General features: G+C 32.2%; 1 protein-coding gene across 5 annotated transcripts in view; it reads left to right on the top strand.

Annotated features, from left to right (window-relative positions):
• Positions 1-25,993, top strand: part of LOC101898795 (sodium/calcium exchanger 3-like) — a 391,897-nt gene that overhangs the window by 155,527 nt on the left and 210,377 nt on the right. The window contains exons 1-2 of one of the 5 annotated variants that reach the window (XM_059127083.1): positions 17,158-17,354; positions 18,309-18,524. The exons of 2 other annotated variants lie outside the window; for them this stretch is intronic. The gene's annotated coding sequence lies outside the window, so the exon portion shown is untranslated. Of the gene's footprint in view, positions 1-14,935; positions 15,121-17,157; positions 17,355-18,308; positions 18,525-25,993 lie in introns of those variants that run through there. 2 more of the 5 variants (XM_059127085.1, XM_059127084.1) reach the window with 2 other exon arrangements.

Here is a 25,993-nt window from a genome sequence, read left to right as displayed (position 1 = left end):
CGATGACTATCCAAATTGATAGACTTCTGCCCACTCTAAACTCTTTCCACATGCAAAATGTTCAAAGTTGTCAATTGTAGAGCAACTGCAAAATTCGTAATATTTTCTGTTTTTGGTCCACTTCAACCCCAATACTTTACGTATTTCATAATTTTTACTCAATCAAAACACATAGTGTTGTAGGTGATTAAAAATACAGGATTATTGGTAGTATGAGAAGATTCAGTAATTCCCCAATGAGAATATAGGCCATAGGAAATTTTAATTTTAATTCGTAAAGATATTGTATTGGTCAAAATAACGCCTCTGACAAAAACTTTTTTGTACACAATTGACAATTGCAAGTTCAATAGAAGAGGAACCAAAGAATTAAATAAAACTACAATGTGTTCGACTAAATAATTCCTGGGATTAATGAATAATCATTCCAATCAGTTCACTATTAAAAAAACTGATGAATCGTAGAAAAGTATATCACACTGAAATAAGAATATTTTTTTATAAAATAGATATACAATGAATAATTCGACAAATACTTATCCATGTGGCACTTTTTGGTTACAAGCTATTAATATTTAGAACTATGATTCATAATTGTTTGTTTTTTCACACAGTTATCTGACTAAAATTTATAAAGAAATTGTTATTCTGTTAATTTTTATCATTTGCAACTTCAAAGAGAATTAGTTTGAACTGAACCATATCAATATAAATTATTTAAATAATTACTTGCGCTTTATATAGCCGACTAAACGGAAATCATAAGTAACATGTTCAATTTTTTTTGCGCTGAGTATTCAATGACTAAGAAAAGATCACACACACAGAAATTTCATGTTACGCAAAGGAACTAAAAATAATGAATACAATAGATGGGGTTTGAAGACTGAGGGTAATAAATAGATTTTATTTTCATAGAAATCGGTACAGTTATTCAGAATTCGGGAGTTGATCTAGCTATGTGTGTCCGTCGGTGTTAATTTGTAATAGTTCATCATTCGTAATTATGGTCCGATCTTGAAGAAATTTTTCATGGAGTCATAGTCACACCATATATTCTTTTGGAGATGTTAGAAAAATATTAACAGAATGAAATGGATCAAAAGTTTAAAGATACATAAAATTCTAGTTTATAGGGACTATACCATCCAATATTGTCTCATTTCTTTACCAATGATTCTGAATGTAAACCAAAACACTGTCCTAAATTTTGCGAAATATTTCTTAAACTAAACCCAAAACGAGTACTATCAAGCCCACTTGGGATTTTCACAACCCAGACAAGAAAGTGAAAATACAAGGAAAGAAACAAGATTTATAAAAAATATGTTATTTTTTATGGTACATATTATAGAAATTTCTTTCGCTCAGAGGCTCACAATAAAATTTGATCTAGAATAATTCTTCCTTTGGCACTTTTCTCAAAAAAAAGGTATAAAGGGAGATTTTAATTTATATTAGAAGCATGTTAAATTTAAAAAAAAAACAGTAAAGAATGTCTTAAAGTCGGGCGGGGCCGACTTTATGATACCCTACACCACTTTGTTAATTTAGTAGAGCTCCGCATAACAATTAAAAGTTCATATACGCTATGATTATAATTTAAAGTTCACAGGACTGAATATGCCGAAGCATTTGTATCTTTTAAATTCGGACTTGTATTACCCATTTGGTGCGCAATTAATTTGAAATCGGATAAAAATATATATGGGAGCTATATTCAAATCGGAACCGATCTCGATAAAATTTGGCAGAGATATTTCTGAGCTGTATTTGATATATTTCCCTGAATATCGTTGTTACGGAGTGCATAATACGGCTGTGGGTAACAAATACAACAAATCGGATGAACAATATGTATGGGAGCTATAGCTATATCTGAACCGATCTTCACCAAATTTGGCATACTACCTTCTAGACTCAATTCGGTCGTATGTGCCAAATTCCACCCCATATTAGAGGTTTGGTGCACAATATAAAGTAAATCGGACGAAGTTATATATGGGAACTATATCCAAATCTGAACCTATCTCGATAAAATTTAGCTAATGTACTTCTGAGCTGCATTTGATATATTTCCCAAAATATTGTTGTTACAGATTGCATATTACGGCAGCGGAGGGCTAAAATAACAAATCGGATGAACAATATATAAGGAAGCTATAGCTATATCTGAACCGATTTCGATAAAATTTGGCATACTTATTTTCAGGTCCAATGTGATCGTACGTGCAAAATTCCATACCATTCGGCCTGATATTACACGTTTGATGCACAATAAAAGGCAAATCGGGCGAAGATATATATTGGAGGTATATCTAAATTTTGACCGCTTATCTCCAATTTCAATAGGTTTCGTCCTTGTGCCAAACAAATGATTTGTGCAAAATTTCATCTGGATAGGACAATAAATGCGAGCTGTACTTTGTTTACAAAAATACATGGACAGACGGACGGACGGACATGCATAAATCGACTCAGAATGTGATTCTATGTATATCATCAAAAGGAACTATGGGTCTATCTCGTTTCCTTCTGCCTGTTACAAACAAATGCACAAAGACATAATACCCTGACCACCTTGTGGTGTAGGGTATAAAAATAAAGTAGCAAACACATAAGTTTCCTTTGTAGTACATACATTGCGAATGCAATTTTCTTAAAAACTATTATAGCTAGATCTATAGCTTATTTTGAGATTTGCAGTAACATTTCATATAGAAAATTTTCTTATTATTTTATTCCTAAAATGAATTTTTATGTTATTAAAAAAAACAAAAATGGATAAAAAAGTAAAGAAAGGTCAAAAGTCGAACCGACTTTATAGTACCCTACACCACTAAGCACATAGCCCATTATAAATTAACCTTTATTTTGTGAATTAATGTGGAGTGGATTGTTCCAATTATGAACCTTGCTTTAAAGCGTATTACAGCTTTAGAGCAGTTGTAATTTGGAATCAGAGTTAACTAATATTTGAATCCATTTCCAGAAAATTTGACGGAGGCATTTGTACCCCTCGTATCAAATAACATTGCTATAGGGTGAATAATATGACTTCAAGAAGGATTATATTAAAAATATATCGCGGCAACAGATATATGGTAACCGGATGTAAACAAATGCCGCATTTGCTTCCGGATAAATACAGTTGAATGTGCAAAAAATCCGTCCGTCCAGTATTTTTGTAAACAAAGTTCAGGTCGCATTTATTGATGAAAGTTTGCCGATTCAGATGAAGTTTTGCACAAATCATTTGTGAAGGACGAAACCCATTGAAATTGGACATAATGGGTCTAAATTTAGATATAGCTCCCAAATATATCTTCGTCCGATTTGCTTTTTTTGTGCACCAAACGTGTAATATCAGACCAAACGGTATGAAATTTTGTACATACGATCAAATTAGACCTGAAAATAAGTATGCCAAATTTGATCGAAATCGAAATAGCTCCTATACATATTGTTCATCCGATTTGCTATTTTTGTCCTCCGCGGCCGTAATATGCACTCTGTAACAACAATATTTGTGGAAATATATCAAATATAGCTCAGAAATACCTTTGCTTAATTTTATCGAGATCGGGCCAGATTTGGATATAGCTCCCACATATATCTTTATCCGATTTCAAGTTACTTGTGCACCAAATAGGCAATACAAGCCCCAATGTTATTAATTGTAAATTGTTATATGAAGCCCCAGTAAATATGCAAAGTGGTGTAGGATATCATAAAGTCGGCCCCGCCTGACTTTAAGACTGGTTTACTTAACGTTGTAAACTTTCATAATCTGATTTTTGTGTAATTATTTTTTGTGTTGCACATTGCTATTCTCAGTAATATATCATTCACTAAAAAATCTGTTCTTTCAAACCCAAGGTCTTGAAAAAAATGAACATTTTAAAAAACTCATAATTTTTAGCCTCAGTTGTATTTGAAGAAATATTTTTAAAATTCCCACGTTCATAACTCTGTTTGTCCTTGAAAAATACTTTTAAATCACCACGTTTATAGCTCTGGTCCTTCAAAATATATTTTTAAAATCTTTAGGTTTATCCTCTGCTGTTCCTTGAAAAAAATATTTATTTTAAAAAATCAATGATGGTCTTTGAAGATATATTTTTAAACATCCACGTTTACACCTCTCTTGATCCATGAAAAATTGTGTTTATAACGCTGTTGGTCCTTGGAAAAAAATTATTTTGAGAAGTCCCAATTTTTTCCTTTTCTTTGTCCTTAAAAAATATATATTTTTTTTAAATCCTCAATGGTCCTTGCTTTATAAAAGTAATATGCTTGTAACTCTAATAGAATATGAAAAAAAAATCTTAACAATTCCACTTCAGTAATAGGGTTTGAATAAATATTCTTTAAATCCTTTCGGTTAACAACAACCGTACTCGCCGTTTATATTTTCGATTATTTTTTTCCTATAAATCAACACCCAATTTTCACATAGAAGTCAATAACTTTTAAAGAATTTCAAAACCCTGGCATATGATATTACATCTATTTTCTAATCGATTTTATTAACTTTTTTATATCACAGAGAAAGGATAATATTAAAAAAATACCAACTCGACCAGTTCTCAAATTAAAAATCCATTTGACACACTTTTGACTAAGGCAGGTATTCGCTGCTTTCGACGGAGCGCACACAAAGAATGTTTAACCCTTGAGGGCAAATTGCAGCCATATCTAGGCATCTAGCCACCTAAACCCCAGCCCCTAACCAGTTATGGTCAGTTAGTTGACAGGCCGATAATTTCAGTTCAAATACAAGAAAAGTAAAACTAAATAAATTATTAAATACGTCAATAGATAGATGACCAAGGTAAAATATAAAAAAAAACGTTAACGATAACAACTTGAATACCTCACAGCAAAGTCAAGTAAAAAATATTTTACTTTTCAAAAAACCCCAAAGAAAACCAACAACAATAAGTAACAACAGTAGCAAAAAAAGAACAAGAACAAAATTGATGATGTCATTGCGATTAAACCCTTATCGCTATGGCGTGAAAGCGGGAACAACAAAAACGACAAAACCATGGCTATTCTTCACGTCATAAAGTTATCACTTTGATTTTGAGGTGAGTGGTGGCAGGCCAATTGTAAACTAACCAGGTTTTTGTTAATAAAAATAATGGAAATCGTCATTTATTGTATAAAGTTGCAAGGGTGTGTGTGTCTATATACATATGATGGAGCGTGTTTTGTTCTATTCTGAAACACCACTTCAAGTGAAGTGGATACGATTGTGCAATTTCATTGATTTTAATGTTTATTATTAACTTTTTTTGAAGCTTTAAATTACTTGCTTGGCTTTTTCGAAAATATTTTTTCATGGCATATCAGAGCCAGAGCGAGATTTTTTTTAAGAATATGTTTTGAGGATTGTCCGTCTGTTGTAATCACGCTACAGTCTAAACGAATTAAGATAGGAAGCTAAAATTTTGCACAGATCTCTCTTTTGTCTGCAGGCAGGTCAAATTCGAAGATGGGCTATATCGGTCCACGATATCGTATAGCCCCCATATAACTGTACCCCCGATATTCGGTATTTTGAAGATTTTAGCCACATTTTTCAATGGAATTGTCTGAAAATCCACACAAGTAGTTCCTTGTGGGTACTTTATACCTCGGCAGAGAATTATCTATATAGGCCCACAATATCGTATAGCCCCCATATAACGGTACCCCCACGGTATTCGGTATTTTGATGATTTTAGCCACATTTTTCAATGGAATTGTCTTAAAATCCACACAAGTAGTCCCTTGTGAGTACTTTACCCCCTGAGAGAGAATTGTCTATACAGGTCCACGATATCTTATATCCCCCATATAACGTTACCCCCGATTTTCGGTATTTTGATGATTTTACCCACATTTTTCAATGGAATTGTCTGAAAATCCATACAAGTAGTTCCTTGTGGGTACTTTATACCCCCATATAACGGTACCCCCACGGTATTCGGTATTTTGATGATTTTAGCCACATTTTTCAATGGAATTGTCTGAAATTCCACAAAAGGAGCCCCTTGTGGACATTTTACCCCTTCAAAAAGCATTGTCTATATAGGTCCACGATATCGTATATCCCCCATATAACTGTACCCCCCGATATTCGGTATTTTGATGATGTTAGCCACATTTTTCAATGGAATTGTCTGAAATTCCACAAAAGGAGTCCCTTGTGGACATTTTACCCCTTCAAAAAGAATTGTCTATATAGGTCCACGATATCTTATATCCCCCATATAACGGTAAACCCGATATTCGGTATTTTGATGATTTTACCCACATTTTTCATCGGAATTGTCTGAAAATCCACACAAGGAGTTCCTTGTGGGTACTTTATACCTCGGCAGAGAATCTATATCTATGAAAGAGGAAAATGTTTGTATGTTTGTTTGTTTGTTTGTAATTTATGGACTCGAAAACCCCTCAATAGATTTTCCTGAAAATTTCCATATATACTGCAACATCGCCTGAAAGTAACATAGGCTATATACATTTTTAAATTTCCGCTTGGAACTGGAGATATAGCATCAGAATCGGAGGTACCTCCCAAAAATTTTGATTTTATATGCACATATCTATTGATTGGTTGAAGATACAGTCTCCAAATTTGGAATACGTAACGGAATTTGGAACAAAAATAAGTTTGCCAAATTATATTGTAATCGGTTCAGATTTGGATATAGCTCCCATATTTATTTTCGACCGATTTCGTTCATTTGATGCCTCAAACACAATATGAATGTTCGATTCCAATGAAATTTGGAATGTGTGACGGGATTTAATCCGAAAATAAATTTGTCAAATTATATTGAAATCGGTTCAGATTTGGATATAGCTCCCATATATATTTTCGACCGATTTCATGTATTTGATGCACCAAACACGCTATGTATCTCTAATTTCAATGAAATTTGGAATGTGTAGCGGAAATTAAAACAAATATACATTTGTCAAATTATATTAAAATCGGTTCAGATTTGGATATAGCTCTCATATATATTTTCGACCGATTTCATGTATTTTATGCACCATACACGATATGTATGTTTGATTCCAAAGAAATTTGGAATATGTAACGGGATTTTGATTAGAAAATAAATTAGTCAAATTATATTAAAACAAAAATACATTTTACAAATTATATTCAAATACGCTCAGATTTGATTATAGCTCCCATATATATACTCAGCCGATTTCACATATTTGATGCATCCAAAGCCAGAGAGACAAAATCTGGCACCAGAAAAAATTGCCAAATTATATTGAAATCAGTTGAGGTTTGGATATAGCTAACATATATATTTCGGCCGATTTCATATATGTTATGCACCAAACATGATATATATGACCGATACCAATGAAATTCAGAATGTGTGGCGGAATTTGGTTACAATAATAAATGTGACAAATTAATTGGAAATTAGTTAAGGTTTGGATATAGCTCCCATATATATATTATCGGCCGATTTCACATATTTGAGCACCAATTTCAATGAAATATGGAAGGTGTGGCGGGGTTTGGTGTAAAAGTTTTTTTTTTAAATTATATTTAAATCGGATCAGATTGGGATATGATTTTAATAAAAACCATTGACCCACAACGCCTTAGGCTAACACTAAAAACAACACAACAATTGATTTGAAATACGCTTATTACGGCGAAGGATGTTGCTATCTCGAATTCACTAATTGCAATAGAAATTCCACTCAACTTCAAAAGATTGCAGTTTACTGCACGCTTGGTATTTGCTATGAAATAAGTAAATCCGAAGGACAAACCCTTCGTGTATGTATGTCATGTTACTGTTTTTCTAATGGTTTTGGTTATTTATGCATTAAAGTAGTGCAATAATTTTTTAATTTTTAAATTTGTTTTTTTTTTTTTTAACCAACATATATTCGTAAATAAAATTTTGAATGCATATAAAATCAAAAGGGGTAGCGAAGCGCACCGGGTTCAGCTAGTTGTCTATAAAGGTCCACGATATCGTATAGCCCTCATATAACGGTACCCCCGATATTCGGTATTTTGATGTTCTTAGCCATATTTTTCAACGGAATGGTCACAAGGGGTTCTTTGTACACAAGGGGTTCTTTGTGAGCACTGTACCCCCCGACAGAGAATTCTCTATATAGGTTAACGATTGCGTATAGCCCCCATATAACGGTACCATGCGATATTCGGTATTTTGATGATTTAAGGCACATTTTCCAATCGTATTGTCTGAAAATCCACACACGGAGTTCTTTGTGAGCACTTTACCCCTGAAACGGAATTGTCTATATAGGTCCACAATATCCTATATCCCCCATATAACAGTACTCCCCTATATTCGGTATTATGATGATTTTACCCACATTTTTCAACGGAATTATCTGAAAATCCACACAAGGAGTTCCTTGTGAGTACTTTACCCCCAGACATAGATTTGTCTATATAGGTCCACAATAGCGTATATCCCCCCATATATCGGCACCTTCCGATATTAGGTATTTTAAAGATTTTAACAGAATTTTCAATGGATTTTATTTTTTTTTGAATATTTTCTAATTCGTTCCAAATGGTGGAGGGTATTCAAAGGCCGAACTTACAGCTTTTTTACTTGTTTTTAATTGAAATAATCTTTAACGGAGCTATCGCCGATCTTTTAACAATTATTTTTTCAAGGACCATCATTAATTATCTTAAAAATTTTTTTCTAGGATCATTTATTAAAAATAGTTGTTTTTGATTTAAAAAAAAAACTCTTTTTACAAGTACGAACTTAGTTTTTAATGACCTTATTTTCATGACCAAGAGATCGCGGATCTTATTAAAAATATTTTTTAAGCTTTGTTTAAAGGTATATCGTGGTTATTTAAAAAAAAAAACTTGGTTTTAAGGAATTAACAGGAAAGTCATATTTTTCTTTTAAAATTTAAATCATTACTTTTTTTAAATGATTTTATTACTTTTTTTTTTAAAAAAATGTTTGATGTCCATTGCTATTTTCTTTAATAACGCTGTGCGACAAAATTCAATTTTTTAGTAATTACAAGAGGACAAGTAAGACTCCTCGGAATATTGCAGATAAAAATACGAGGAATATTTTTTGTCCATTTTTAAATATGGTTAAAAACTCATTTTTGAATGGATCGTAGAAATTTTACTATGTAGTGTAAATCTTACCTAAGCGCCAGGAATTGATATGCATTAAAAACTCATTTTAGGGTTATAGCTGTACTTTGTGTGAATTTGTGCTAAAATCTTCAACAAAGCATCATTGTAGAAGAATGACGTCAGAGAATAAAGTATTCTTCATCAAATTTCACTACAAGTAACCAAAGAAAAGAAATTTATATTTGCATTGTATATCAAAAAAAAATTCATGTCTCTACTTTTTGAACAATTTTTCTTGGTGTTTTTTTTTTTTTTTTTTTTTTGATTTGACATCTGAAAGAAATATACAATTTCCTTTTTGTTGAATTTTTGAAAAATATGTCTTTGATTTATTACTGTTGATTTTACACGCATCCAATCGGAGTCCAAATCATTATTAATACTTAATTTTTTGAGGAGAGTGTCAAACTAAGCATTAATTATTCATTGTAAGCCTCTGAACAAAGGAATTTTGTATATTTATATGTATCACAAAAAATACGAAAAATTCCACTGCAATGTTTCCGAGGAATATTAATCCGAAATTTTCCAAAAGTGTGGAAGAGGGGAGAATTTGCCCCCTCTATTTTGGTTACATTTCAATATAAACTTTCACAATGCCGATTGACGTGTCTTCTTTTTCTAGCTCTACTTTCATAATCTGCTGGATTTTTCCCATAATTATTTTTTGTGCCACATAGTGTTATTTTTTTAATAAACTTTAAAGATTTTTAGGACTACTTTTTAATAGCAGAGACATAATTCCAATGTGCCAACAGAGTTCTATTCATTGAGTTTTTTTATAAAAATCAAAAGGACCTTCGCGTTTTGTTTCAAGGACCATTATGGATTTGTAGATATAATTTTTTAAGGACCATCGTGATTTTTTTTTTTAAATTTAGTTCTCATGGACCATCTTGAATTTTCCAAATATGTCAAGGACAACAAGGACCGACGGAGCTATAATGGTGAATTTAAAAAAAATCACAATTTTAGACAAACCGACGCTAAATTTTGAATGGGTTAGACTTTTGGTTAGGGTAGATTCCTACCATTTTGGATGCTCATCAGATGATATTTTGCGGCTGAAATGCACCGTAACTTTTGTGTGAAAAAATACAAAATTTTCTTTTAAAACCCATTTTCATTTTCTTTGATAATGTATATGGGATATATTGGAATTTATTTTAAGAACATTTTAAAGAGATATGAGATTTTCATAATATTTTTTAAGGAATTTTAATAATTTATATGGATCATAAGATTTTCAAATATTTTTTTTAAGATTATCAGAGACACAAACACGAATTTCAAAGAAGAGTTTTTACAAAAAACAAAAAAAAAAATAATGACTGCAACACGGCGATGTCTGGAATATCCAGGTTTGTGACTCTGATAAATATTAAAATCGTTGGAAAAATTGTATATGTGGAAGGGAAATGGCAAAAGAAAATACGAAATTTATCTCGTTTAGCTACACTCTTTCCCTTAAAAGTCACTTTTTTGGCAAATTTTCCAGGTGAAATTAAAACATTCATTGTAAATATCTAGTCTCCGAGAAGTTATTTGCGTTTGTATGAAATCTGTCGCCGTATACACCGATTTGCGGTATTGTGGACTATTATTTTTTAGGACGTTTTTTTATCGTTTGCGCAAATAAAATCATTAAATTTTATTTTAAACAAATATCGCCTTTATGCCAATTCAGAGTTCTGAGCATTCATTCATTACTTTTTATGATTGTAATTTTGTTGGGTTATTAAAAATGCTTTAAAACCGAGATACGACGTATTGTCAATTTTTTATGACTTTTACGTTTTATGGCACATTATTTACAGGGTTAAGCAGATGAACAGATGATATTTTAGTAACATAAAACAATTTTAAAAATGTGCAAAAGGTGCAGGTTTTACAATCATTGAAAACAAAAATTGAAAAAAAAATGTATAGACATGTGAAATGCCGTTGAGAAATATATCATTGGAAATATTTCTTTGTCATTAAAGAGCTAGAAAAGGAGCTTCATATAAAAAATATGACGTGGCTAAATCCTTTTATATGGTCAAATCTTTCCATTTCATACGGAATCTTCCATTTTATTATCATACGATACGGCTTGCAAAAGTATTATAAATATTTATTTTTGACAAACGTCATTCTTGCATTAAAACAAAAAGCTAAATATAATATTATTATTAAAAATCAATTAATACCGTCAAAATTATAACGTATGACATATTTATTGATGGTATAAAAACTTCAAAAGATTGAGATAATAAATTTCTCCATGTATTGACGTTTTACCATCGTCATAACAATGGCGGTCTGTCATGACATCTCGTCATGACTGATAATTCAATTGTCGTGTTTGTTCTCGCCATTTGTGTGACGTCAGAAAATATAGTTAAATAGTTCTAACCAAAAAAAAAAATAAATAAATAAATAAATAAGGAGAATAAAAGTATAGTTAATATATAATAATTTGCTTATAAATGTCTAATAGTTGACATAAGTCTCGAGTCTATTTACAAAATGTGTGGATGACAGTTTTATTCCAATAATTAATGTTAAAATCTTTAGAAGAGTTAGGAAATTAGGTGAAAAAAAATTGAATTTGAATTTAGGCTTCAATAAAATAATGAAAAGTAAAACAAATGGTGTTTCCTTACAAAAGTCATCGAAAATGAAATTATAATCGAATTTAAATCTATGTAGATATAAAAGAGTAGTGAAATAACTGACTGACTTGCTGATCTAGAATCAACATCCACACGAAATGGCTGAAGCTAGAATCTTGCAATTTTGGTGCATATGCGTGTGATAAGGCTGGGACTTTTGAAACACGTACTAAAAGGGTACGAAAAGTACTAAATATACAACAAAATGAAATTTGGACTTTAAGGCTACGAAAAGTACTAAATGGAGTTGGTTGAAGGGAAGGAAAGGGAATAACTAGGCTTCGGAAAGAGCCACCAACTCATCAGTCCAGGAGTTATTTTATCCCCTGGTAATCATTACCATCTTTCTCCACTAATAAATAAACTTTGGTTTTAAAAACAACAATAATGGTATTAACCCTAATAATTTTGCAACAAGAAAAATAGTACAATTAAATAAAATATTACCCGTTACATTTTATATTGACCATTTCGGTCTAACATTCTGGCGTGTACGAAATCAACTTAGGTCGACTACTACTGCTTCTCGTATCCTGAAAATTGGAAAAAGTTAAAAAAGTAGAAAAGTTAAATATTTCACAAAAAGCTAATGGAATATCAAATATCATTCAAACTTGTCACAACGTCATATTTTAACGGCATAGTTAGCCCATTCCTTTTGGTACCTCCCCCAACAAGGGTCCGAACACAACTCTTATAAAGCGTGAAATAAATCAAAAATGTTTTTAATACTTTGCGTATTGCAATATTTCCATTCCCAATGAGATATACGGTAATATGCATCATATTAGTCCGCTCCTTCTTGTACCGCCCAAAACAAAATATTCAAAATATTCAATGAACGATTATAAATTAAAAATATGTTATAAGATGTACCCGATTTGGTTAAAAATTTCCTCTTCGGTTGAAAACTTCCCCTGTCTACAGGCCAGAGACAATTGATGTTTTAAAGGACAATATTCGTGAAGCGAGTGTTGAAATACCGCAATGTTTCCATTCCCAAAACGAGATATAAGGTAATCTGCATTATATTATTCCGCTCCTTCTTGTGCCTCCCAACCAAAACTCAAAATATGTAATAAAAGATTATAAACTTAAAATATATCATAAGTTGTACCCGATTTGGTTGAAAATTTTCTCTTCGGTTGAAAACTTCATTTGTCTACAGGCCAGAGACAATTGATGCTCTAAATTATTCGAAAGCGTGTGTTAAAATACCGCTGCACACAATCTCGCATGTTTAAAAGTTTTGACCAATCGCGAAGGATACTGTGGGGACAGCCGAGGCAGCCATGTGAATAAACCCTTTAAAACTTGGTCCAATCCTTCCCATTTTTATTCGGACGGGCAAAGTTTGAATAACCTCACCCGATCGGAAGGAATTTGCTAATTTTCAAAAAAAACAAAAACAAAAAAAAAAAACAAAACCACTAAAGAAAGTCTTAAAGCCGAGCGGAGCCGACTTTATAATACCCTACACCACTTTGCTAATTTAGTGGAGCTCCACATAACAATTTGAAGTTTTTATGGGAGAATTCAATCATACACGCTATGATTATAATTATAATTTAAAGTTTAAAGGACTAAATATGCCGAAGCATCTATATCTTTTAAATTCCGACTTGTATTGCCCATTTGGTGCACAATTAATTTAAATCGGATAAAGATATATATGGGAGCTATATCCGATCTCGATAAAATTTTGCAAAGATATTTCTGAGCTGTATTTGATATATTTCCCTGAATATCGTTGTTACGGAGTGCATATTACGGTAACAAATATAACAAATCGGATGAACAATATATATGGGAGCTATAGCTATATCTGAACCGATCTTTACCAAATTTGACATACTAGCTTCAAGGCTCAATTTGGTCATATGTGCCAAATTCCATCCCATTTGGACAAATATTAGACGTTTGGTGCACAATAAAAGGTAAATCGGACGAAGTTATATATGGGAGCTATATCCAAATCTGAATCGATCTCGATAAAATTTAGCAAATTTATTTCTGAGCTGTATTTGCTATATTTTCCCAAATATTGTTGTTATTACGTGTTATATTACGGCTGCGGAGGACAAAAATAACAAATCGGATGAACAATATATATCGGAGCTATAGCTATATCTGAACCGATCTCGATCAAATTTGGCATACTTATTTTCAGGCCTAATTTGGTTGTATGTGCAAATTCTATTAATTCTATCTTCTGTAGCTGAATGCTCTTGGAACAGAATACTGTTGGACCTATTTTTACTTGTATATCCTCACCCATATGGCTACAGAGGGTATATATCATTTGATACGGCCAAAACGTGTCTCATCGAAACCCTAGGTCTCTTTGGACCAGATCTGTTTCAGTACCTTTGGGGTCGATCTAAGGTTGTCCCTCTGCACGATAACTATCGAATCATCGTAATATTATTATCAAAATTAGATCGAGTTCGGAGGTAGTTAGAGTTCGGTCCATTCCTTCTAGTACCTCCCCCAAAAAAAGGTAACCATAATTATTAAAAAAATAATTTACCTCATATAAAGAGAAAAAATCATTCTATCCTTAACTTTGCAAATCACAATATTTTTAGCAGTGATAGTTCAGGTATTAAAACGGGACAACATGCCCCACATCAATCCATATTTAGAATAATTATAAATTTAAAAAAATGTGAAATAAGATTTGGTGGAAAATTGGGATATATCGATCCATTTTTTCTGGTACCTCTTCCACAACGGGTCACATTTTTGAATAGCCATGAAGCTCGTAAATCACAAAATTAGCATCCGATTTCTTTCAAACTCGGTACATTCCAATATTTTTATCAACACAAGATGCTATATATCGACCCATTCCTTCTGGTACCTCCCTACAAAATGGTCAAAATTTTGAACAACCAAAACTATTATAAAATGCAAAGGAGACAAACCTATTATTTGAATAATACATAAAACTGTCAGAAAATATTGGGAATTATAAATCTCAAAATAATTTTTTCCCCAAATTAAAGTTTTCAATTTTTTCGAAACCTTCAACAAAGGAATCTAAAAATCAATAACAATCCATTTAAGAAAAAATAATTAAATATGAATTTCGCAAATCTTATTTAAATAGCCATTAAGGCGAGTGTGAGGGTGAGAAAAAATTAAACAAAAGTGAATGGAACGTGGTGGCGCGCAAAAAAATCTTCATCTTATTGCCCTGGGGCTATTTGAGAATCGAAGACTTTCCAACAAATGTAGACCTGAATGGAAATTCGAAAAAGTCACGAGCTAAAATGTGTGAGTACCGCCAGCATCCATCCACAGATATACATATTCACGTATATTCATAAAAACGTTACGAACAAAATTGCCAACGGCCAATGGAATTAATAGAATGGGCCAGACACAAATTTGACTAGAATTTCCTTCACGTCCAGATTAGGTGTTCCCATGTGGCGCACATTTAAAACAAACTCAGCAAAAAAACATTCATGGTCATTAGTTTGATGATTGAGGGACAGATCTGCTGCTGCTGGTGATGATGACCTATCTATATGTTAACAACAAAATCATATACAACTCACGATGTTCTTGGCATACGTGTATGTGTGTATGATAATACTTTTAAGAGCTTACTCATGTTAACATGGAGTGTAACATCCATCACCTTGCCTCAGGATCGTAAAAAATAAGAATTATTTCTTATCATAGCAACCATTCTTTGCCCGCCGGAGCCTAACAATGACCAGCTGATAGACCATAAATAAGTCAGCTTCTAACGCTTAACCTGTTGAGATTCTGTTATCGATGACCATTTAATTTTTTGTTTTTTGTGTGCCGTGGTTTGAAACATCAATGGTCAGTCTAACGTTCAGTTAATGAAATTTTATTCAAAGTGTAAGAGAGAAATTGCGAGTAATTAATTTTTTATCTACAACAGCGACATGGGTCGCAAGTAGCTTTGGTCAACACAAACGCACATTAGAACAAAATTGACTGATAATAATATTTTGTTTGTTTGTTTTTTTTTGTAGCCCGACATGGACACGCTGTTCTTGGCCAGCACAATGTTACGCTTCCTAAGGCCAAAGAAATGTTCTCTTTTATGAAAAAAATCATTGAGAATAATTTTATAACATTAAATTTAACACATAGCCACATTACAACGACTATATGGAGCGCAACATTGAGATTTCTTTCTGGTGATATTGCGCTTAAGTTTTATGTACCCACAGCTATATGGTCTTATGGGTTTAAGATCCCAGAATTTTTTTCGACCTAATTCGTTTCACGACATTTGGAGGCGATCTAGGAGTTCCACCCATCTGTCTGTATGTCACTCGATGGGAGTATCCGATTTGGTAAAACTTGGTACATCGTAATGTTATTGTTAAACCTAGATCGAGTTTGGAGATGGGTAACATCGGTCCATTATATCTGGTAGCTCCCCTACAAAAGGTAGTTCTTTTTTTGTCAAAGAAAATAATTTACCTCATAGAGAGAGAAATGATAATTCGATTTCGCGCAAACTTTGTAGTAATCAGTTCTAGGTCAGGACGACTGGACGAATATTGACAATATAGGCTAACTCCATCAAGTACCTCCCCCACAACGGGTCAAATGTTGGTATAACCACTAAATCGACGTTGTGGGGTCTACAATTTATATTTCGATGTTACAAACGAAATGACAGACTTAATACACCCTCTATATTATGGTGGAGGGTATAAAAATTAGGTTCAGTTATTTTGAAGTGGGCCTACATTAAATATATATTTTGCGAGAAGTTAAACTTTAAACCAGAAATTAAGAGGTCTCGTCATATGGGTGTTATACCTAAATGTGATGCAACCCTGACCTTCTTAAATTTTTTTGAGCTAAAACGTTTTCTATATAATATTATGGCAAATAATTTTATTTTATAATATAGTCCACATGCCAAATACATCCCTGAAATTAAATATATCCGATCGTACTTTTATATATACTATTGTACCTAACTTTCCATCCCTGCTCTGAATTGTAGCATTTCCCATTTGTGAACAACGTTTCGACGAATCAAAATTACCTTTTCTCAGCCATTATCAGTCGACAATATTTTTCCGACACTTACGCGCTCTCACAATTCGTTCTTCGTTTGGTTGTGTGCATGTGTGTGTGTTTGCAACAATACAACAATCATACCGGTGTGTCCATTCACCAGTTCTGTTGTGCGTTCGGTCGTTCGTTTTCCGTTCATATCTATCAAACACATGGTTCTTGGACTGAAACTGCCTGGTTGGTGGCATTTTTTGTTTAGAGAGTTGTTCTAAAATTCAATTTCAGCCACATTCAGTTGTTAATCTGTAACGTAGTTGTACGGTTCGACATCACCTTCGTCATTGTGTGTCTGTCTGCCCCGAGCATAACTCGCGTTTCAGATTGTAGAACTCCTTTCGTTTGTCAATCACTAGCAAACGGAATTTCTTTGGAGGCTTCTGTATGCCTGTTGCCCTCAAACAGGTCGAGCCTACCCATAGACTTCTACAAAGGTATTTTTGAGAATCTGATGATTTGAATAAAGATCGCCGCCACCGCCCGGTTGTATTTAAAAATATCTTTGAAAAATAGATTACAAATTGTGTTTTCTGTTTTTTGTTTCTCTCGGTGAAAATAATTTCAAATGTGCGGCAAATAGGTATTGTGCTTGTAGTAGTTTCATGTTTTTCGTAGAGTCGACCCTCTGGTGCGTTTCATCTCATTTGAATGTGGTTCTGTGCAGAGTCTTTGACGGGCGTCGGTGTGTGCGTGTGTAGGAATTTTCTGTACACACAACAAGCCATCATCATCATCATCGCAATCGTCGTCTGCGTATGAAAATTCTGTGTTTTGTTTTCCCCCGTCATAATACGCGTTTATATGGTTGTGTGTATATGTGTGCGTGTTTCGGTGTTAACATATTAAATTTAAATTTATTATTAGAAAACGAAGTGAAAAGAAGCAAAAAAAAAAAAAAACAACGAGAAAAAACCATAGAATAAACATAGAAAAATTATATTTGATTTTGAATGAAATATTATGGCGGTGGCTGGCTACCAACGACGAGCTGTTGTACTTTATATATGGGACCACTAAGTCAACGCCGATGGCTAATATGAATGTCATGAAAATGAAATTCTAATAAGAAAATAAATATGAAATATAATCATAATTTCGATGTTGGTGTTGTTGTTTGTTTTTTCGTACTTGTTTTGGGTTTTTGCAATAATTGCAAAACATTGAAAATGCAAAACAGCCATCCTCAACAATATTTTCAGCGTCAACATTTTGCCAAAAGCATGAAATTGAAATCATTAGATGTTTAAGAAGAAGAAAGAAAATGCGAAGGAAATGATTTTTGTTTTTCTTAAATTTCAATTAAAAAGAAATTATGCTTTAATAAGTGTTGGTTTTTGTTTTTTAATTAGTTATTATTTTTGATCTTGTTGTTTAATATTTCAATATAGATACATATGTATATGTGTTCGTTGTGCCAATAATTATTAAATCAAAACAATAATAAACAAATCGTTAAAACTCAATTATCAAAAAAATAAAAATAGAAATTCAAACTATCCGGAGGCTATTAATAATCAGTCAATTGTGTGATTTAATAGCTGTCAGAAACGTTGCGGTGCTTTATGTGCGGCCATTAGTTTATGATTTTATAATATATCATAAAAGTGAGTATAAATTTTGTTAATTACTTATTTATGAAAAAAAAGAAACAAGTTAAAAAGTATCAGTCGGGTTTTCCGATAGATATATACCCTCAGTTGTGCGTTTACGTATATATTGGTTTCCATTATGATTTTTCAAGCCTCTGAAATTTAAAGAAAATCGAACATTTTATTACAAATCTATAGGCATAATTATAAGTAAAAAGTTTAACCAGAAGAAATAAACCGAAATATCTATTAGATCTATGGTAAACAGTAATATTGAGATATACGAAGTTTGATAAAAATCGCTGACTAGTTTCGCATCTTATAAGGGTTGTAATTACTCAAAATGTTGACCCCTCGTAAGGAAGGGACCAGATAAAATTCGATAAATCATTATTAATAAATCATATAATCATTATGATCGATAAATTCATTATTCACATCAGATTACTGGGCCGATCCTATCTATTTTAGCACTTGACCTATCACTGATGCAAATATTAGGATTTGTAAAGCTGGAGCAAAAATTATCCTTTCTCATTTTATGCAGCAAAATAGTTTCTTCGAAAACTTCGATCTTTGTGGGGGAGGTACCAGAGGGAGTGGGCCGATATTGCCCATCTCTGAACTCGATCTGAATTTGATAATAATATTATTATGTTATCGAGCGCACCCGCCACGATGTCTCCAAAAATTATAGGTTTCTATTATGACCCTTAGCCTGACTCCCTGCATAACTTCGTGAGCATTGTAGCATAAATACGACCTGATTACAAATGAACATAAACAAATGCAGACACATAGTAGGACTGACTCAGGTCGTCGAAACTTGATGATCGGTATACTACTGTTATAAGGGGACAAAGACTCAAAGTTGTCCAATCCTCACAATTTTGACCACATTATTTCCTATCCATTATGAAGCTGCTCTAAAACCAGATCGATTAGTTGTATAAAAACATTTTTGTCACACTTTCCCATACAAGTTGGACTACTGTGGACTGGTGCACATGACCATGCCAGAGTTCGTAGTTGGATAATACCGTGATATTACTTCTGATACCCTCCCTCAAAGGATAAAATTGCTTCCGTTCTATGTCAAATATTGTGACAAGCTTCATACATGCTAAGCTCCAGTGTTTTTTATTGGTGATAAAAAATCCTTTAATGTCTTTTCTCAGTTTTTCTCCTCATCATTTTTTCTTCATTTCCACTCGTTGAGCAATAATGTGCTAGTTCACTTTTTTTTAAAAATCACGCTCCACAACAATTCAACTTTTATTATTTTATATTACCTAACATTTTATTATTTATTCCAGTTAATAAGACATAATTAAAATTTAATGCCAATATAAATGCCTGAAATAAAAATGAATCATTGTCTATGGCATTAACCCACCCACCCAAGTTTGTCTTGAATTTAATTTTTCAAAAAAAAAGTGATGAGTAATTATGAATTCGTAGTCACAAAATATGGCTTTCGCATGAAGTGAAACCGACTGAGGGCGTCGTTGTATTGTTGAGGTCAACATTTCTAGTGAAATTTTACATTTAAATGTTCTTTGGTTCATGAACAGTTTATTTCAACATCCTTTGAATTTTTGGAAAAAAATATTCTCAAAGAGTATTTTGAGAGAAAAAAGAACAATAACATTAAAATGTGAACAAAAGCATTTCGTTTGTAATGCCCTGAAATATTCGTAATCGAAATAAAAATACCAATACGGATGGACATGGCTAAATTAACTGTAAACACCCAGAAATGGATATCACCCATAAAGATGGGGCACAATTTAGACCTATCAAATAAAAAAATATTATATCATCACCTACTTCTCATCTTATCATGATCAAAAACACACAGCCCGACGAAAAAATCCATTTATTGGTGTCAATTTTCAATTGTTTTTCACTCAACTGCAAATGATAATAAGTTCCGTAGTACAAATAAACCGGCAACAAAAAAGCAACAATAAAAAACATCACAGGTTGATAGATAAGTATCTGTCATGTATGAACAGGCACAAAAAAAAAAAAAACAATGTGCGTACATACATTAGGTGTTATGGCTTATCGTTGTTGAAATTTTGTCAACCAAAGGCTTAGGTTTACTTAGATGTTGATTAAAATGGAATTAAATCAGAAATCACAACAGCAAAAGCAAAAAAGCAAAGAACAAAAACAAAACAATCAGCAGAGCAAATATGAAAATTATAAAAGGCAAAAGATAAGCTGCGAAAGATACATTGTATTTATGTGCACATATGTGACTTGCTGTTTGTTTTATTAAAGGGATGTGTACGACTATTAAAGCAATAATGCCGACAAAACGCTCGTGAAATAAATGTATATCGGCTCAATTCGTTTTCATGCCTATTGAATTCTATAAGAATCCCATGCAGAAAAACTTTGCTTGATTTTGCTTAAATCTCAATACTCAACATATCCAAACTGAAAGTTCTACATATTTCAATTTTTGGTTGTAACTTTCTCCCTCGAATATGCATATATAAGTTCTCTATAATAATTTCTAAGAAAATTAAAAAAAGTTTAATTTCAAAATGTTCAAGTCATTTTAGAAATTTCAAAGAATCAATTTCTCTAATTCACTTCCTAATCTGTTTTGAAATACCTACAAATCCTTGTTATCAATCACCAAGTTCTAACTTTCACTTTGTGTCAAATACCAAAAAGCGACAGTGAGGAATTTGAAAATCTGAGATGAAGCACCACCTACAGAGGAGGCTTAAGCATATTGATTCTTATGATTATGTTTTTGATGGATTACATATACTCGTATGAATCGGTAATATGTAAAATGGTGTAAATATTCGATATCAAAGCTGATGTGGGTTATCAAACATGAAAGTTATTGCTTTCACGAACTTGTTTCAGAAATTGAATGAATGATGTATTCATTAAGTTATTTCGTTAGCTTTAACAAGCCATAAGGATTAAACGTCACAAGGATTAAACGTCAAAACAAATAAGAACTTAAGCAAAATGTCACATTACTTATTATCATCCCTACATGCCAACAGTGATTTTCGTATCATATTTAACATTTAAATTAAACCCAATCGATATTCAACAAAATTATTTCCATAAAATTCTACTTTAGGTCCTAAAAGACGTCAAAAGACTAAATCTTTCCTAAACGCCATAAATTTTAATGTATATGAATTTAAACATATTTTAGGAGTAAAAACTTACTTTTTGTGAGTCTGTGCAAAAAAAATCTACAACAAAACATAATTTTAGAAGGAAGACGCCAAAAACCAAAATAATCTTAATTAAATTTGACTATAAGTTAAGAAAGAAGAGAACTCTCTATTTAAAATATATATGGAAAAATTTTTGCATCAATGTTCAAAAAAAAAAAAAACACTAAAGAAAGATTTAAAGTCGGGCGGGGCCGACTTTACGATACCCTACACCACTTTGCTAATTTAGTAGAGCTGTGCATAACAATTAAAAGTTTTTATAGGAGAATTCAATCATACACGCTATAATTATAATTTAAAGTTCAAAGGACTAAATATGCCGAAGCATTTGTATCTTTTAAATTCGTACTTGTATTGCCCATTTGGTGCACAATTAATTTGAAATCGGATAAAGATATGTATGGGAGTTATGTCCAAATCGGAACCGATCTCGATAAAATTTGGCAAAGATATTTTTGGGCTGTATTTCATATATTTCCCTGAATATCGTTGTTACGGAGTGCAAATTACGGTTGTGGGTAACAAATATAACAAATCGGATGAATAGTATATATGGGAGCTATAGCTATATCTGAACCGATCTTCACCAAATTTGACATGCTAGTTTCTAGACTCAATTTGGTCGTAAGTGCCAAATTCCATCCCATTTGGACAAATATTAGATAGTTTGGTGCACAATAAAAGGTAAATCGGACGAAGTTATATATGAGAGCTATATTCAAATCTGAACCGATCTCGATAAAATTTAGAAAATGTATTTCTGAGCTGTATTTGATATATTTCCCAAATATTGTTATTACAGAGTGAATATTACGGCTGCGGAGGACAAAAATAACAAATCGGATGAACAATATATATGGGAGCTATAGCTGTATCTGAACCGATTTCGATCAAATTTGGAATACTTATTTTTAAGCCTAATTTGGTTGTATGTGCAAAATTCCATACTATTCGGTCAAAATTCCGTACTATTTGGTGCACAATAAAAAGCAAATCGGAGGAAGATATATATGGGAGCTATATCTAAATTTTGACCGATTATAAGGTTCGTCCTTGGGCCAAACAAATGATTTGAGCAAAATTTCATCTGGATAGGGCAATAAATGCACCCAAAAATACATGGACAGACGGACGGACAGACAGGCGGAAAGACGGACGGACATGCATAAATCGACTCAGAATGTGATTATATGCATATCATCAATAGGAAATATGTGTCTATCTCGTTTCCTTTTGCCAATTACAAGCAAATTCACAAAGACATAATACCCTGACCACCTTGTGGTGAAGGGTATAAAACGGAAATGTATTCCCTAATTTTTTAATCAATTTTTCCCCGTTTTTTTTAGTTGACACCTGAAATTAACAAAAAAATTTCCTTTGATTGACTCAAATTTCAGAATTTTAGTCTTTACATTTCAAAAAAAAAAAATTATAAACTAAAATCTGCAGCATTTAACTTTCCAAGACAAAATCAAACAATTTGACTTATTGACTTTCTAGTGAGTTATATTCTTACCGAAAAAAACAATTTTAGAAATCATGTTTCTGACAACATTTGTTCTTTGTCAGATAGACTACAAATAAAATTCCAGAATTAATAAAAATAATAACCCGTATTGGAAAACTTATGTTTATAGGATGGGCTCATTTATCAGAAAATTTTTGCTTCAAACAAAACTAATTATCACATTTCAGATGCCTTGTTTTATGGCTACAGAAATTGATTTGATAAGGCCAAAATGTGCCTCACCAAAGTAACGGTATAAGGTTATAGTTCTCTTTAGGCGTAAACCGCTTCAGGACATTTGAAGTTCCTTGAAGTTCTTCCCATATTCCAATATTAATACTAACACAAGATTTGGTGTGAAGATAATAAATATCGGCCCTACCCCTTCTTGAACTTCCTCCGCAAAATTTTTATATCTCTCATAACTTGCGAAATTAGTCAACTATACTTTTCAAACTTGGTGTGTCTTCATATTTTTCTCAACTAAAGATCTGATGTGAACAAGAAAATTATCGGCCAACTCCTTCTAGTAAATTATATTTACCTGATATAATCAGATATTTCTTCACGATTTTTAGGGTCATATAATAAGGTTTGAACAAAAAAGCTTTGATATACATTACGAGGTTTCTACATATTCTAACACTGTAGTTTTTTAACGCATTTTTTTTTTTTATAGAGTGCCACCTATAGTTACAATTCAAATTCTGCCCACTTTGATGCTTTTAAATTTAATTTTTAAATCAACAACATTTTAATCTATACCCATTGCCATCGAAACCCACTGTATATTTGCTGTAAATTTGTTTGTGGCACAATTTTGCAAAAATGTCCACCAAATTGATGCGTTTCAAATTGCAATGTAAACATCATTTTGTGGTAGATAAAATTCAACGAACAAAGTCTCAGCAAGACTTTAATAATTTATCAGTAACAAAAAACAATAATTTTTTACATTTTTTATTAATGAGTATATTCACCGTATTACAAATGTTTGCGAAAAGTGCGAAGAAGTAGAAAAAATATAACGGTAAATATTTCCACCGTATAAATATTTAACAGGCATTTACGAGATTTTAAATACAATCGAGAGTATATGAATGAAAAAGATGGGAAAAGCCAACAGAACGACAACGATAAAAAACAAATATTTATAAAATTTTTTTTGTTTTGTAAATATGATATGATTTAGTACTTATTAAGATGGGTCGAATTACACTGCAGCACTTTGATTTTTTAAATGTAATTTAGTTACGGAAAAGATTTTAAACAAATTCATCATTACCAATTGCATTACAACCAACCCCCCATCCCGCATTGATGTTTCTGAAATTTGAGAGTAGCAATGACTCTTATTAATAACTAATGTGAATTATCCAACAGGATGTAAAGTTACATACTTAAACCTTAAAAAGTCTCCCCAAACACCTTAATACCGGTCTTCCTTCCTTTCAATATTTGTATACATATATCTGTATTTGTGCATATACCCCAACAAATTTATAGATAAATACATAAATGAGAACACATCGTAAAGTCTTAAAAATACTAAAAATGTATTTCAAATGTTGGTTTATTTACGATATCTTGTGCCTGTGTGCATGTCTGTATGTAGAAATGTGTTATATGTGTATTTCTTTTCACAAGGGGAAAGACTGAGGTAGATATGTATTTGCCACACAGCAAAAGGGAAAGACGTTCGGTCGATGGCATAGAACATGAAACAAATCCTATCTGAAGAATTTATTAAGATTAATGTAAATGCTCAAATGAACTTTTCTTGCGTTAAGCTGTGTAAAGTACAAGTGCAATTAAAATGATAAAATGTACGCGATAAATGCTCGCAGTCAGGGGTCGCTGCTTGAAATGTAAAGACAATTTAAGTTCATATATTTATGGAGGTTTAAAAATTTTTTAAAAAATCATGTTTGCAAAATATTTGTTTTTTATCTTTAATATAATTTATTAAAATAATTCCAAGTGAATTTATTTTTGAAATTTCAGAACTGTATTTAAAGCAGAAGATTTTTACAAAACAACGTGGATAAGGACGGCACGCTTTTACCACTCCGTTTTTGTAAGCACCACAATAGTATGGAGGGTATACTAAGTTTGTCATTCCGTTTTTTACTCCTCGAAGTATACATTTTAGACCCTCCAAGTATATATTCCCGATCAGCATGAAATTCTATGTCGATTTAACGATGTCCGACCGACTGTCTGTCTGCCTGTCTTTTCGTTTGTCTGTCTGTGGAAATCGCTCTAGCTTCCGAACGAAATGAAGTAGGTTGATAAAATTTAACTCAAATGTGTTTTAAGTCTGCATGACTTTTCGTATTGATAACTAGTTAAAAAGTATCAGTTTGTTTTGCCGTAGATATATGCCCTCAGTCTTCATCACTTTATAAAATATAAATAAATTTGACTTGCATCCTGGCGCAAACTATTCAAACTGTTCACCCTTTACGGGGATGTTCCTAAGCAGTGGGTCAATATTGTCCAATTCATATCTGTGGACCGAATTATTTCACTTCCTCTAATACTGACAAAAATATTCTGATGAACAACATTAAAAAATGGAACATTTTTCCCGAATTATTTATATTAATTATATAAATTTTAATCAAAGTTGCAACCCACTCCTTCTGGGTAGGTACCAGAAGGAGTGGGCCGATAAATTCCATATTTACATCAGATCTCTGGCTGAAAGAATTATTTATATATACCGAGTTTTTAAGAATCGCAGACTTGTT

Source organism: Musca domestica, unplaced genomic scaffold (assembly GCF_030504385.1).
Source record: "Musca domestica strain aabys unplaced genomic scaffold, Musca_domestica.polishedcontigs.V.1.1 42, whole genome shotgun sequence".
NCBI classification, from domain to species: Eukaryota; Metazoa; Arthropoda; class Insecta; order Diptera; family Muscidae; genus Musca; species Musca domestica.
Note: the sequence above shows the minus strand (reverse complement) of the source record. Positions and strands in the feature narration are given on the sequence as shown.